Genomic DNA, 11,295 nt, shown 5'->3' with positions numbered 1-11,295 from the left:
TTTCTTTCTCTCTCTCACTCTCTCTTTCTTTCTTTTGCTAATCATTGTTATTAGGCAGTTCCCTATGAAAATAAATTCTGTAATAATCTCTTTATCATCCCAGATTCCTGCAGACAATGTGGCTTGGCTTGTTCAACGGTACCACCTACTGTGCACTGTGATTTTATGTCTTGCCAGGTTACTGTGGGCAGGTAAAGGTAGCACAGGAACATGGCCCGCTACTGGATATGGGTAATAACCACATTGCTTCACGATTTTAGTACAGCTTTCCCCCAATTCCAAGCAGTCACATTTCAAAAACATAAGAATCCCACCTAAGGCTTTTCCATCCCAAAATGTACTGACACTGCCTTGGTTGCGGGGGTTGCAGATGAAGGGAGACAAAAGGCGATGAGAAAGCAGCTCTTGTGAAAAGGTGGATTTGTCCCCTCTCACCAAAGCTAAAATAAACTCATCCTCACTGCTCATCCTCCCAGACACAAACCAAATGGGCTTCTTACTAAGTACTGGCCATCTCTCAGGCAAGATTCCCCTTTAATATTTGCTAACTAAATTACATGAACAGGTTAATTAGAAAAGATTTAAAAAACAACATGCTATCTAATTCTCTAACGGAGTATACTTACAATGGGTTATGACTAGGACCAAAGACAGGAAACAAAAGAGACTGAAAATGAAGTTTGGGGCTGGGCATGGTGACTCACACACGTAATCCCAGCACTTTGGGAGACTGTGAGAGGCTTTCTTGAGGCCAGGAGTTCAAGGCCACCCTAGTCAACACAGTGAGCTCTGTCTATACAAAAACTAAATCAATGAGCTGGGCATGGTGGCATGTGCCAGCAGTCGCAGCTATTTGGGAGGCAGAGGTGGGAGGATCACTTGAGGCTGGGAGGTTGAGGCTTCAGTGAGCCATGATCGTGCACCACTGCACTCCAGCCTAGATGAAAAAAGAGGCTCTGTCTCAAATTAAATAAATAAATAATAAATTTATAAATAAATAGATAAATGAAGCTTGTTGCCCTTGTGTGAAAGCTGGTCACATGAACGGAGTCATTTTTGTCATACCCAACGAAGACAGAATCAATAAGCCAAGGGGAAAAGCACTCAGGGTAAAGAATATTGCTCCAAAAAATATAATTCTCTGCAGGCCTAGCAGCTCACACTGTCTGCAGGAACCTGAAACCAGTTTTGTGTAATGACTAGTGAGACGACCTGCTGTAACTCCCAGACTGGGTTTGCGCACTGCCCTCACTTACCAGTTGGAGCTTGCCAGCTCCTCAAAACATCACTGGTGTCAATGAAACTTCTCAAAAAGCAACCCTCAACATTTCTCCTTTTTATAAAACCTCTAACCTTCTCTTTGTTGTTCAGAGATAGCATTTTCAGTTCACACCGGAGACTCTCTCTTCCAGGTTTGTAAACCAGTATTGCCAATGAAATTCTCTTTTCTGTTATCTAGCCATCCTGGTGGTCCTTTGGATGATACTTGTTTAATCCTGTAACCCACTTGAAAGCAGAGATGTCAATATTGCAATTGCTGATGGTCTCACTAACCTGTCGTTTCCTTCAGCATCCTTTCCTAGGGACTTGGAATCCACAAAAGTAGAATGCTTTATGATTAACTAAAAATGACAAGAAGAACTACCAAGCATAAGTTAAAGAGCTGTCTAGTATGCCCTTGGCATTGGAGCAGTTTTTTTTTTTTCCCCGACATTATCTCGGTTGCTCCTCATCCAAGGGTGTCTTAGTCTGTTGAGGCTGCTACAAAAGAATACCACAGGTTGGGTGGCTTATAAACAATAGAAATGTATTTCTCACAGTTTTAGAGGCTGGGAGGTCTCAGATCAAGGCACCAGCAGATTCAGTGTCTGGTGAGGGCTGCATCCTCATAGCCTTCTCACTCTAATCTCACAAGGCAGAAGGAGGAAGGAGTCCCTCCTATGTCTCTTTTATGAAGGCATGAGTCTCATTCACGAGGCCTCCACCCTCATAACCTAATTACCTCCCAAATGCTCTACCTCCTGATACCATCACCTTGAGAGGGTGGGGGTTAGGATTTCAACGTATTAATTTGGGACAGACACAAACACTCAGACCATAACATTCTACCCCTGGCATCCCAAAATTTCATGTCCTTCTCACATGCAAAATGCGTTCAGTCTATTCCAATGGTTCCGAAAGTCTTAACTCATTCCAGTATCTACTTGAAGGTCTGTAGTCCAAAATCTCATTTAAACAGCACCTACATCATACACGGGTGAGACACAAGGTATGATTCATTCTGAGGCAATTTTCCTCCAGCTGTGAGCCTGTGAAATTAAACAAGTTAAGGGGCTTCCAAAATACAATGTTGGGACAGGCAGAGAATAGACATTCCCATTTCAAAAGACAGAAAAGAATAGAAGGAAAGAAAAGAAGAAAGGACAGGTCCCAAGCGAGGTCCAAAATTTTGTCTCGGGAATAATCTTCTTTGGCTCAATGCTTTGTTCCCCAGGCCCCCTGGGGCTGTGGTCCTGCCTTCCCAACCCACTGGGTTGGTGGCCCTCCCCAAAGGCTGCTCTGTGCCCTTGTGGCTCCCAGAGCTAGAATCATGTCTATGGCTCTACAGGTCTGGGGCTGCTGGGGTGGTCCTACCACGCGGCTATCCTGGATGTTGCTCTAGTAAGGGCTGTCTGTGGAGGTCCCATGCTTGCCTGCACAAGCTTCTGCGCATTGGAGCTGTGATGGAGCTGGCAGCCCCAATTACTTCTGAATCACCTTGAGCAATAGGTTCCACTTGGTTGACTAATCCCCTTGTCAGATGGTCATTTGGTCGCACCGTTGGTGTCCTTTCCCAATGTGCCTTCTCATTTACTTACTTATTTTTTTAAGAGATGGACTCTCACTATGTTCCTCAGACACGTCTCAAACTCCTGGGTTTAAGGGATCCTCCTGCCTCAGCTTCTCTAATAGTTAGGACTACAGGCATGAACCACTGTGCCCGATATCTCATTCTTTATAATACGGCTGGGGTGAGATTTTTCCACATCTTTAAGTGCTGCTTCCCTTTGATTAACAATTCTGTCCTTAAATCTTTTCTCTCTTTTCACATTTTAATGTAGGCTGTCAAGAGAAGCCAAGCCACAACTTTCACACTTTGCTTAGAAATTTCCTTATCCAAATGTACAACTTCAGTGTTCACCACTTCACCTTCTGCAAAACACTAGAATACAGGCACAATTCAGCCAAGTTCTCTGACACTTAAAAAAAAACGTTTTTTTCTTTTACTTTAAGTTCTGGGATACATGTGCTGAACATGCAGGTTTGTTACACAGGTATACAATGTGCCATGGTGGTTTGCTGCATCTATCAACCCATCATCTCGGTTTTAAGCCCTGTATGCATTAGGTATTTGTTCTGATGCTCTCCCTTCCCTTGCCCCAACCCCTGATGGCCTTTTCTCCATTGTCTAATAACATGGTCCTCATTTCCCTCTGAGACCTCATCAGACTGGCCTTTATTACCCATATTTCTGTCAACGTTCTGTTCACGATCACTTAGGTATTTTCTAAGAGGATTAAGGCTTTCTTTATAGCTCTCCTCTTTTCTTTCTGAGCCTTCACCAGAATCACCTTTAAAGGTCAATTCACAGCAATGTAGGCTTTCTCTAGTGTGCACCTCCAAACTCTTTCCAGTTTCTACCTATTACCCATTTCCAAGGCCGCTTCCACATTTTTGGTATTTGTTAGAAGCACTCCCACTTCTTGGTGCCAATCTTTATATTTGTCAGGACTCTCTGGAGAAACAGAAGCAATAGGATATATATAGAGAGAGATACATAAGAAGAGATTTATTATGGGAATTGGCTTATCCAATTATGGAAGCCAGCAAGTCCCCTGGCATGCCATCTGCAAGCAGAAGAACCGGGAAAGCCAGTGGTGTAATTCTGCCCAAGTCTGAAGGCCTGAGAACCATAGAGGCCAAGGTCATAACTCCCAATTCAAGGTCACGAGAAGAGAGATGTCTCAACTCAAAAAAAGACAAATAGCCCTTTCTCTCCCTTTTTGTTCTATTCAGGCCCTTCATGAATTAGATAACAGCTCTCCACATGAGTGAGGATGGATCTTCTCTACTCAGTCTACTGATTCAAATGCTAATCTCTTCCAGAAACACCCTCACAAATGCACCTGGAGGTAAAGTTTTACCAGCTATCTGGGCATCCTGTAGCGCAGTCAAGTTGACACAGCAACTAACCATCAGTCAGAGAAGGTGTTTTGAAATGTAAGTTTTATTATTATTCGGGTATAGTGAGGCCAACAGACCAGGGGATACTTGCAATGGAAAAGATAGCTTGTTCAGGTTTCAAAAGTGGTGCATGCCATGCCATGCCATGCTGGGGGGGCACCTAGGGAAACATCAGTTGGTCAGGACACAAAGGAATCAAGGGGGGAACTTTACTCTGGTTTCTGCAGAAATAAATAGGTGAAGCAGCATAAGCAGGTTTGGGGTTGGCTAGCTGAATCATTTCAGCAAGCTTCGGAATATAGGAGTTGTCCCCGTTGTCTGGTACCAGGCTCCGGGGTGACTGAGGCAGAGCACTAGTGGCTCAGAATGTGAAAGCCTTATAAAGGTGGCTGGGGATGGGGCTCCAGAGTGTTCAGTTTGCATAGGAAAGGCATGCTCCAGGTGAGTCCTTTACTATCCTTAGAAACTGGCCAGTCCTGGGAAGGGCAGTTCCTTCAGGGTCAGCAAAGCCCAAGATGTCAAAGCATCAGAATAAAAAAGATAATACAGAAGGAGTGTGTGACCAGAGCCAAGTTCTGCCAAAGAATGTCCACCAGCATGGCCTAGAAACAGTCCCAACCCAACCCAGAGGAGCTTGTTCTAGTAACCAAAGCAGGAAGCATCCAGTGTACTAGATAGTTACAGGGGAGACGTGCTTGAAAGCGTTTAAGAAAAAGTCAGGGAATGTGGTCTCTGGAGAGTTAGGGTACGAATAGCATGAGCTCCTGAAACCTTTAAATCACCCCATGTTTGTTACTTGTTAACTCTTGTTCCCCCTCACCCCAGACCTGTGAAGAGCATTCCAGTGAGAAAATGAAAGTAAAGCATTTGGTATGTTATGCTTTAAAGGTACAACCCTCCTTTAATCTTCACATCAGCTCTTTCAGATAAGCATGCATATCCCTATTTTACAAATAAAGAGACTAAGGGATTAAATAGTTTTCCAAAGATCTGAAAGCAAGTGCGTGATGGGGGTAGTATTTGAACCATGGGTTTATCAATCTTTTATGTCTGGCCTCAGGGGTAGTGGTAAGGAAGAATGAGGAAAAATCAAAGAGGGGTGATGACCAATGTAGAAAATAAAAGCTGGAGAAAGAAATCCCTGGATGTTTCCAGAATAAAGGGTTACTCTGAGATAGAAGGGACCTAAGACAACAACCATAGACCTAACCCACCCAAGCAGGAGCTCCCAGGAAAAACAGGTCTCAGCCCCCATGATTCAGTGGCCTTCAGTGAGAGCTAGGCCACAGCTTCAGAACACTTGTCCAGTCCTTCCTGGATCTGAGCCTGACTGTTGCTTGGCCCTGTTCGCTTTTAACTCATGGTGGCCTTTGCCTTGGGGTTACTCTCAGGTAAAGGCTACCTTTGTTGCCTTATCACTTTTGTTCACCTTTGGCTTCATTTAGGTGAAATGTCCAGGTCATCCCTTGTCTTCCTGTTCTCAATTCCATGAGAATAAGAATAAGAGGGTTTGTACATCCTCATGGTAAATGTAATCCACATAAATGTCTTGTAGGAGATAACAGCCTGTCAGAGACGAGGCAGTGTCATCAACGTGCCCTGGTGTTCTCACACCAGCTGCTGCTGCCATACCCTTGACAGCACCTACGTCCACTTCTGTGTAGGAGTCAGCACACTGCACATGCCCTGCTTCCATCTGCGTGTCTATCAAACATAGACCCACCTTTCTACCTGGGACATTTGAAGAGACAGTTAGAAAGCTGACCCTGATTATTTCATAAAACAGAATAGCAAAGGAAGAATCATATATTATATTCTAGTGTGCCCCTTTTCCTTTCTTTTTGATATTTTCCCCTCACTTTCTTTACCATTTCTTAGAAATGTTAACAACAGGACAACACAGTGAAGATAAGATAAAGAAGCTAACAGAGAGGATACATCCAGTTTTTCCTAAAGCCTCAATATTTTAAATGAGGTTGCAAATCTATTAATCAAAGTGGTATTTCTTTCACATGCCACCTCCTCTGGATTTGCCTTCAGGTTTGACATAATTATCCTGTAACCATTACTACCCTTAGGTTTAAAAGTTATTATACTGTAAAGCCTTTTCAGTAATGCACTTTTAGAATGAGGTTTTTAAATTCATGCTGTAGGCATTTTTCCCCAGGGCGTAGATGCTGTGCAGGCAACTCAGGATTTAGATTTCTTTTCCTTCGAGAACAGTCGGGCACTTTGCCCAGTGGAAGACAGACTGCAAAGGTAATGGGGAAAATGCTGGATGACAAGAAGACACACCATTTACTTGATGTTGAATTTCCACACTCTAAACCTTCAGATAATCAATACAGCTCCTGCTTGGTCCCAAAGCTTAACTGAGACTAGAAAGCAAAGTAGTCCTAAATTCTCTTATATAAAGGGATGCAGGAACTCCAGATGCTCTGTAGAATCAAAGCAAACCTCTGCTCCTTCATTCCCTTCATTCACAGGAACTCAGAACAGCCACTTGCTAAGGCTTCTGGTGCCCCTGGGAGGAAAATATTGTGTCCATTTTGCCTTGGAGGCGATCTCCATACCTTGTGGAGGAAGACATTCTTGAAATAAAGTCAACAGTTTTTTTTTTGTTGTTTTTTTTTTTCCATTGTTCGAAAGACTTTAGGGGAACAGGTTGAGGAATCACATTTGCTAAATTTGAATCCTGGTTCTGCTTCTCATTAGCTATGTTTCCCTGAAAAATGCGATGCCTTAGTTTCCTCATCTGCCAAATGTGAAGACTATTTCCTATCTCATGCAGGTGTTATGAGGATTAAATTAAACAATCCATGTGAAACATTTAGTACAGATGCTGCACATATGAAGTACTATGAAGGCAAACTCTTCTATTGCTGTGGAAAGACAAAACTAATTAAATTATCTCCACAATAGGTACACCCTTTCATATTAGCCACATTCTTCCTAGCTATACTAGTTACAAATAACCTATATGCTCCCCTCTGTTCTCTGCACACATTTTAATATTCCCTAAGTCCTTCAAGAGACCTTCTTCCAACTAACAGTTAGATGTTATTAAAGCGGTCCCTGACAATAACTAAAGACTTAACAACAGTGCTTGGGACTACAGGTGCCCGCCACCACAACGGGCTAATTTTTTTGTATTTTTAGTAGAGACAGGGTTTCACCATGTTGGCCAGGATGGTCTTGATCTCCTGACCTCGTGATCCACCCGCCTTGGCCTCCCAAAGTGCTGGGATTACAGACGTGAGCCACTGCACCCAGCCTACTTCTTAAATTAAAAATCCTCCAATGATTTCCCATTGCAAATATTGGAAATAGAATGTAATCTTTGATTTCTTGAAATGGTTTACAGAACTCTGGTTTACAGATCTGGCCCCTGATGACCTCTCTGACCAAATGTCTTACCACTGAAATGTCTTATCATGTGAAATGGTTTACAGAACTCTGGTTTACAGATCTGGCCCCTGATGACCTCTCTGACCAAATGCCTTACCATTGTTCCTCTTACCACATCCCTCTGGATAGAAGGGCCTTCTGTCTGCTCTTCAAAAAGCTTGAGATCCTAGCTCAGGGCCTTTGCACTCACTGTTCCCCTGGTTTGATGCCTTCTGCACTCAGTCTCACAAGACTGGCACCTTCTCTTCACTCAGACCTCAGACCAGCATCACTGTCCCAAGAGAAGGCTTTCTCATCACCCTTCCAAAAATAGCCTCACTCCCTCCTCAGTCATGCTCAAGCTCAGAATCCTGTTTCAATTTGTTGTAGCACCCACTCCTATCTAATTGAGTTATGTACCGATTGCCTTCCCAACTAAAATGGGGACAGGGAACTTGTTTGTCTTGTGTATCATTGTATGCCTAAGTGCTAAGAGCTGCTTAGTCAGAAGTATGTGCTTAACGAATATTTGTTGAATATATGAATTAGTAGGTACTATGGTCTGACCGTGTCCCCCACAATCCATGTGCTGGAAACGGAATCCCCAGTGCAACAGTGTTGGGAGGTGGAGCCTTCTGGGTGGTGTGTAAGCCATGAGGGCTCTTTCCTCATTAATAGGTGAAAGCTGCTATAAAAAGGGCTTGTGGGAGTGGGTTTATTCTAGCGCTCTTCTCTTCTGCCATGTGAGGATGTAGGAAGAAGGCCTTCATCAGAGGCTAGTGCCTCGATCTTGGACTTCCCAGCCTCCAGAACTTTGAGAAATAAATTTCTGTTCTTTATAAATAACCCAGGGGTATTCTCTTATAGCAACCTCAAATGGACCAGGACAGTAAGTGGTCTGTTTAAGAAGTACCATGAATCCCCCTGAAATAGGTGGCCGTTTTATTGCAAAGAAATGTGAACTGCAACAGTTGTCTCAGAATTGTGGCACCCTAGGTAATTTTTGTCTTGTTATACCGTTTTTGTTTTTGTTTTCATATTCTAAATATTATTTGTTGGCTATGACCAGGAGGCTGGGTTTGGGTTCAGGTAGAGGGGTGGACAGGAATTAGGTGAATTTAAATGTTGCCCTGTCTAGAGATGCTGCTAGCGGTGGTATAAGTGAATCCAACCCAACCACATTCATGTGCTAAGTAAGGAGAAGTGAAGCAGTTTTGGCTCCTCCTGCCAAGTCCACACCCATTTATGAGGTCCAAGTCTCCATCTCTCTTCTTCTAACTTCTGTAAACAGGTAACAACAGGAAACAGTCTGAGGATAAGATAAAGAGAAGCACTGCCTGGGAGGAGGTACAGTGTTTAAAGAGAACTGACCATAGGGAAAGTGCTGCACTCACAATAGAAGCTCAACACAGAAAATGTTTTATTTTGGAAGAAAATGCAAAACTGTGAGCTCATACATAGACCTGGATTCCAGTGAGTGTTCACTGGAACATGAACACTCACCCGGAACATGCCCACTGGCCATTTTATTTCAGCCAGTACCCACAGCCTCCCCATTCTCTGCTCAAAGTCCCTTATGTATATTCTAAGTCCCCACTTATCTCACCAAATTCAATCTGCTATTCCTAACCACCTAAGGATGTGCCATAGCCACCTATAACCCCACATATCCATGACTGAACTAGCAAGCTCCCCTCAAACCTGCTGTGGCTCAGAGATCAGCTCTACTTCCCTGACTCCTCCTTCCTCATCACTGACATTAAAATGGCACCAAGAGGCCGGGAACAGCAGCTCACACCTGTAATACCAGCACTTTGGGAGGCCAAGGCAGGTGGATCACCTGAGGTCAAAAGTTCGAGACCAGCCTGGCCACCATGGGGACACCCCATGTCTACTAAAAATACAAAAAAAAAAAAAAGTTATCCTGGTGCAGTGGTGAATGCCTGTAGTCCCAGCTTCTCAGGAGGCTGAAGTAGAATTGTTCAAACCCAGGAGGCAGTGGGTGCAGTGAGCCGAGATCATGCCACTGCACTCCAGCCTGGGTGACAGAGTGAGACTCTGTCTCAAAAGAAAAAAAAATGGCACCAAGAGCCACTGACTTTGGTATGATTTCCCAAATTCATTGCTTTTTCTCTATTACCACTGCTGTGTCTTAGTTTGGGTTGTTCTACCCTGTCCATCTCCCACACCATCACTTCCCATGGCCACAGGCTACAGGGCAGATCCCGCAGGTCCTCTTGGTGTCCCTCACAAACAAGCCCTGCCCATCTGTCCAGCCTTACTGCTTGCCTGCGCCTGCATCAGAGAACCAGGACGTGGTCTCAGAACATCCCCTGCCCTTTCACACTTGCATGATTTTGCACATGCTGCTCCCTTTCATCTCTCTGACCTGTCTTCAAGCCCCTCAGGGCCAGTCTCCGCTCACGTGCCCTTGTCCCCTGTCTGTCCCTACCATGGAGCAGAGGAAAGTTACACAGTTCCTTTTCTCACCTCTCCAGAAGCTTGCGGTGACCACATGACAGAGCTCTGGCTAATGGGATCAAAGTGGAAACCTGGAGGGAAGCTGGTTTGGGGGAATCTTTGTTCCTTCTTGCCTTTATCACAAACAACACATCTGCAGCTAAGCAGGCATCTCATGAGGTAGAGTGACTAGCATGAGGTCAAAGCTAGAGTGAGAGACCAGAACATGATGCCCCCAAAGCAGGAAAAATTGCTGAGCTGAAGACAATGAAGAAGATGCAGGGGAGCTCTCCGCCCTCCCTCTGTTTGCCTAAAAACGGGAGACAGATGACTGGCAAACACACCAGGTATCCTGCCCACCTCTCCACCAAAGGCTAACCACTGAAGACAGCTTTGACCCTCATCAAACCTGAGATGACACCAGAAGAATTGATATCGACAAATTTTACTAACTAATCTTTATCTGCCCTGCCATTTGTTTGTCTTCTGCCCAAGCTGCTCCCCTAGACACTCAAAGTCCTTTTCTTTTGTCTTGTCACTTGCCTTGAATGTATTGTTCTTTGTTGAAGATGCTATCTAAGCCACTGCTTTGAGTTACCATTCATGAGGTTTCTCTCATGGGACATGCACTGCTTGTGTTAATAAACTTGCTTGTTTTTCTCCTGTTAATCTATCTTTTGTTACAGGGATCTGTCTCAACTATTTATGAACTTACGAGGGTTGAGGAGAAATTCCATTTCCTCCCTGACACCAACACAGGAGGAAGGAATGGCAAGCCAGGAAGTGCCAACGGGACCCTGCCGTGTTCAGTGGGGATATAACACCCCATCTGCTTACTTCCAGACCTTACAGTGTGAGAACATTTACATGTCCCTCCTACAAATTTAAGCCATTAGAAATTGGGAGTTTTGTTTACTGCAGCTGCAAGCAATCTTAATCGGTACATCACGTGTATTACAATCATCAGTTTAGATGTTTCTCTAAGATACGAGCTGCTTGCTTACTGAGTCTATTTGTCTCTCTAACCCTGAAACCCTGACATAGGGCTCTGCGTGGAGCAAGCTTGTAGAAGCCTATGAAACTTGAGAGGACTCAAAATACAGCAGAAAGGAGCATTTTAATCAGGAGGTGGTGTGCTCTGGCGGAGGATTCTTCATCGTGACTCAGCCCTCCGACAGGCAGAAAGTAGAGTGAAAACACCTGGTGAGAGCCATACTCTGAGCA

At 44.2% G+C, this 11,295-nt stretch overlaps 1 protein-coding gene across 1 annotated transcript in view; it reads right to left on the bottom strand.

The window, feature by feature from the left end:
• The window catches only part of KCNK1 (potassium channel, two pore domain subfamily K, member 1), a 53,277-nt gene that overhangs the window by 15,104 nt on the left and 26,878 nt on the right, over nt 1–11,295 (bottom strand). The window lies entirely within an intron of this gene.

Source organism: Colobus angolensis, unplaced genomic scaffold, assembly GCF_000951035.1.
Source record: "Colobus angolensis palliatus isolate OR3802 unplaced genomic scaffold, Cang.pa_1.0 Scaffold148, whole genome shotgun sequence".
Taxonomy (NCBI): Eukaryota; Metazoa; Chordata; class Mammalia; order Primates; family Cercopithecidae; genus Colobus; species Colobus angolensis.
Note: the sequence above shows the minus strand (reverse complement) of the source record. Positions and strands in the feature narration are given on the sequence as shown.